The following is a 5,175-nucleotide window of genomic DNA, read 5'->3' as shown; positions in this document are numbered from 1 at the left end:
AATAGTTTACTATGTTGAAAATTGGGGAAAGAGGTGGAAAGAGAAATGGAGAGCAGAAAAGAAGGGTCAGAGATAGATGGAGGGTGGACAAAGGTGGAGAAGCAGTAATGCAAGTCAGTGAAAGGAAAGGTGGGAGCGATAGCGGAAGTGATGATAATCACAGCAGCAGTGACAGTGGCGGCAGGAGTGACAATGATCTGTGTTACCCAGCTCATGTTGCACTAAGGTGCAGCTATTCTCCATCCCAGAGCACCCCAGAGAGAAGCTGTCTGCTGCTAATGCCCCTGGGCTGTAGCTCAGAGTGGAGAGTGGGAGGCAGGGAATGTCAGGGAGATGGGAACTGGAAGGCTTCCTGAATGCAAAAGCAATCATGGAGCTTGCTTTAACTGAGTGCTTTCTCATCGCTTCTTGGCCTTTTGTGGACTCAGATCATGCTTAGTCCTATGCTTGCCTGGCAAGGGAAACACCATGACCACTGAGGCGGTCTTCCTACTTGCACCCAGGGAAGACCACTCTCCTGGCATGGGGACAGTACCTGCCAATGTATTGTATAGTAACCTCCCACTTAGCCGCTTCTGTGGCCTTATGGCTGAAACTAACATTAAACGCAGGTGGAGGGAGACTGTGAATAATAGCAGTGGATTTCAATTGTATAATAGAAGCAGATGACAGAACAGAGGAAGGAGGAGACAGTTCATCCAGATTGGTAACACAAATAATAGAAGAGTCACTAATAGATGTGTGGGCAGGGGAGAAAGCCTTCATTACAGCAGATCCCAGTGCAAAGAAGCAATCAAGAATTGTCCTTGTGTTTGTATCCAAAGAAACAGAGCTAAGAAAAAAGAAACCTTAAGCATGGAATTTTGTGATCACCAGATGCTGAAGGCAGAAATGAGTTCTGGTAAGTGTTTCATATGAGGAAAGGCAGTGTGGAAGTTAAATATACAACTGTTACAAGATGTAGAGGTGTGTCAAACATATACAAAACAGTATGAGGGATGGATAACACTGAAGAAATATTTTAAGAGTGCCAAAGAATGGTGGGTGATGGTGAAGAAGAGGACAAGAGAATTTTTCAAGAAAGCAGGCCAAAGAAACACGGGGAGAAGAACTAAAGAAGTATGAAGACAAAGAAAGATACAGGAGCTGCTAAAAGAAGCTGTGGAAGGAACACAAGTATGAGATGAACTGGAAGAGACAAAGCAGGAGATGGAAAGATGGTTTAACAGCAAGACAAAAGAGAAAATACTTTTAGCACAAGAACCATGGGTGGAAAAAAATGAAGAATGGTCCCAGAGTGAAGAAGGTGAAAAGAGAGCTAAAAGCAGTACAGCTAGGAGGTGGGGCCTGAGTGGAAAAGCAGGAGGAAATGCTGAAAGCGATGAGGAGATTTTGTGAAAGACTATGCCACAAGAAGGAAATAGACAGAAAGAAAATAAAGAATTTTCTGGAAGAGATTGAAGCAAAAGTAGAGGAAGAGGAGGTACAGAAGATGGAAGAAAAGATGCACTTAAAGGAATTGGAGGAGTGCTTAAAAACTTGTTAAAAAGGGAAATCTCCAGGAGTAGATGGACACCTGTGGAATTTTATGAGAAATTTTGGCCATGGATGGGGATGGATATGGTAGAGGTTTTTGAAGAAATAATGCAAAAAGGAGAGGTGGGGAAGGACTTTACAAGCAGAATAGTAATTTTATTATGCAAGAAAGGGGAGAAAAAGCTTCTGAAGAACTGGAGACCAATTACCTTGCTAAATACAGACTATAAGTTATTGGCAAAGATGGTGGCTTTGAGAGTACAGAAGAACCTGAAAAAAGTAATGCATGAAGATCCACCTTGTGTAGTCCCAGGCAGGAGAATTTCTAACTTGATGTGGCTGATGGGAGATATACTGACACACATTCAGGAGAGGAAATTAAATAAGACAGTAGCAAGTTTGGATCTGGAGAAAGCATATGATAGAGTGGGTTGTGATTTCAAGTATTTCAAGTATTAAGGAAAATGGGTTTCCCGGAGAAATGGATAGAATGGATAAAACCTATATAGATAGGTTGAAGCCAAGTGCTAATAAATGAACATTTGAGCAAAGCCTTTAAAATTCAAACAGGGATAAGCCAAGGGTGTCCAGTATCACCAATATTGTTTGTATGCGCAATGGAGCTGCTGGCATGAAGAATAAGGAAAGATAAAATCCTAAATGGGATAATAGGAGGTGGAGAGGTAAAGTGTGCATTCTATATGGACAACATCAATGTAGTGATTAGAGACAAATTATTGATTGAAAGGGTAATAAAACATAAAACAGAGTATAGTGAAGTGACTGAGCCTAAATTAAATAAAATGAAAAGCACTATACTGGGAGTGGGAAAGTGGAGGGACCTAGAGAAGCTCGGACTACAAGTAGTGGAGGGAGAGATCAAAGTTTCAGGGATCTCAATTAAGGCAGAAGGAAAAGGAAATGTAATGTGGGAAAAGGTGACAGTGAGGGTGCAAGAAGTATTATGGTTCTGGACGGGAAGGTTGTGGACTGTCCTTTGCTGGAAAAGTGGTGGCAGTTATGTAGTACTACTGCCAATCATTTTGTATATCAGAATTGTGTTTCCACCATCATGATGGAAATTAGCAAAAGTGGAAAGGCAATGTGTGTATTTTTTTTAAACAAAAAAAGAAAGGCTGTCCGGAATGGAACTGGATACTTACTTGGCAGGGGAAATACCATAGCCACCAAGGTGGTTTTCCCACGGCCAGCATGAGATGTGGTGTACTGTTTGCTTTTGAGTAGAGAACCTTGTTGTTTTCCCTTGTGCCCATCTTGGTCTTTTGGCTAAGATCAAGCATTTTTGGCACTACTGGGAAGGTGTCAGGGCTGGCTCTGGTCCTCCCAGTATCAGCCTGGTATTGCAGTACTTCTAGGCCTGGTGCCAGTTCCTTATGGAGGGAACACTCATCTGTTTTAACCAGAAAAAAGCGGGGAGGAAGGGGCTCCTATCAGCATGTTTGCCTAGTATGGGCCACATGTTTTATATAGTCATGCTCAGTGTTTCATAGATTTCATAGACATTAGGGCTAGAAGGGACCACAGAAGATCATTTAGTCCAGCCCCCTGCCCAAAGGGCAGGAAGTCAGCAGGGGTCATAGGATCCTAGTAAGATAGTCATCTACATGTCTCTTGAAGGCATTCAAGGTAGGTACTTCAATTACCTCCGGCAGTAGTCTATTCCAAACTTTGGGGGCTTGGACAGTAAAGAAGTTCTTCCTTATGTCCAGCCTGAAATGGTCATGGAGGAGTTTGTGACTGTTTGATATTGTCATCCCTTGGGGCACTCTGGTGAACAGACGTTCCCCCAGATCCTGATGAGCCCCCCAATAAACTTATAGGTGGCCACCAGCTTACCCCTGAGCCTGTGCTTTTCAAGGCTGAAGAGTCCCATAGCTCTCAGCCTCTCATCATAAGGTCTATTTTCCTGACCTCTTATCATGCATGTGGCTCTCCTCTGGACTCTCTCAAGCTTCTCCATGTCCTTTTTGAATTGTGGAGCCCAAAACTGGACTCAGTACTCCAGCTGCGGCCTCACCAGGGCCGAGTACAATGGGAGAATGACGTCCTGGGATTTGCTTGAAAAGCTCTATGGATGCAAGCCTGCATTTTGCTTGCTTTACTGGCTGTAGCATCACATTGAAGGCTCATGTTCATCTTGTGGTCAGTCATGACCCCCAAGCCCCTTTCATCTGAAGTACTAGCCAGTGTAGCACTGCTGAGCCTATAAGCATGCTGCGGGTTTTTCCTCCCAAGGTGGAGAACCTTGCATTTTTCAGTGTTAAATGCCATCAGGTTCTCGTCTGCCCATTTACTGAGCCTGTCCAGGTCAATGCTTGCCCTCCTGTCCTCAGGTGTGGATGCTTTACCCCAAAGTTTGGTGTCATCGGAGAACTTGGCCAGTCCAGTTCTGATGCCAGTGTCCACATCATTAATGAAGATGTTTAACAATATAGCCCCAAGGATAGAGCCTTGAGGGACCCCACTGGTCACAGGGCACCATGATGATTGACTTCCATCAACCACCACCCTCTGGGTCTGACCACAGAGCCAATTCCCCAGCCAGTGGATCATGGAGAAGCCAAGGCCGCAGTTGGCCAGTTTTGCCAAAAGGTGATCATGGGATACCAGATCGAAGGATTTTTTAAAGTCAAGATATATGATATTAATCTCTTCCCCCTTGTCCAGGTGAAAGGTCATCTGGTTGTAAAAGGAAACAAGATTGGTCAAGCAAGACCTACCTGCAACAATCCCGTGCTGGCTATCCCTCAGGATTTTGCCATTTTCCAGTCTGTTGAGAATGGTCTCTTTGATAATCTTTTCTAGGACCTTCCCCAGGATAAAGGTCAGGCTGATGGGCCTGTAGTTTGCTGGATCCACTTTCCTCCCTGTCGCGGGGCACCTCGGTGCTCCTGCTCCTAGAGAGGAGAAACTGCCAGGGAGAGAGAGAGCGAGCCCTGGCATGACATAACGAGCCCAGCTGAGGGTTGTCAGGGTAACGAGCACAGCTGCGGGTTGCTGGGGAAACTAAGGAGAGCCAGCTGCCTGTAGGAGGCAGGGCCAGGGGCAGGGGCAGGGGCAGTTAAGATGGGAGGAAAAGCTTAACAGCAAGTATAGCTCGCGAGGGCTCCAGAGACTGGAGCAATGATATTGAGTTACAGCCAGGAGGCTTATGTTGTTATGGCCCAGTGCCTTATGTTTGATTTATAGCCAGGAGGCTCGAGTTTATGTTCAGGCTTTGATATTACACCGGTGGTTTGGGTGAGGCTGTAGGGGTTGGAGGAGGCCTCATAGGGGGGCTCACGGTAAAGTGGGGCCCCTGGCATCAGTAAGAGCGCACTAGGCCCTGAGAGTTGCAGGGCAGAGTTGTGGGGTCAGTTAAGCTCAGAGAGGAGTGACTGAACCTCATAGGGACCCACAGGGGATGGGACCCTAGCGCCAGTAAGGGCGCAACTTACGGGGTGTGTAGACCCCAGCCCCGGAGAGGGGCGTTTTGAGAAGCCCCAGCGCAGGCACAATGAGCCCCAGGAGGGGGCACTACCAGGAAGCCCGAGCATGGGTGTGGCGAGCCCCAGGAAGGGGGAGCGCACTTTAGAGAAGCCCAGCGTGGGCACAGCGAGCCCTGAAGAGGGGGTGCGC

General features: G+C 46.4%; 1 pseudogene; it reads left to right on the top strand.

Annotated features, from left to right (window-relative positions):
- Positions 1-2,803: 2,803 nt before the first annotated feature.
- On the top strand, positions 2,804-2,928 carry LOC112550634 (annotated as a pseudogene).
- The last annotated feature ends 2,247 nt before the right edge of the window (positions 2,929-5,175 follow it).

The sequence above is a fragment of the Alligator sinensis genome, unplaced genomic scaffold, assembly GCF_000455745.1.
Source record: "Alligator sinensis unplaced genomic scaffold, ASM45574v1 scaffold131_1, whole genome shotgun sequence".
Lineage (NCBI taxonomy): Eukaryota > Metazoa > Chordata > Crocodylia > Alligatoridae > Alligator > Alligator sinensis.
Note: the sequence above shows the minus strand (reverse complement) of the source record. Positions and strands in the feature narration are given on the sequence as shown.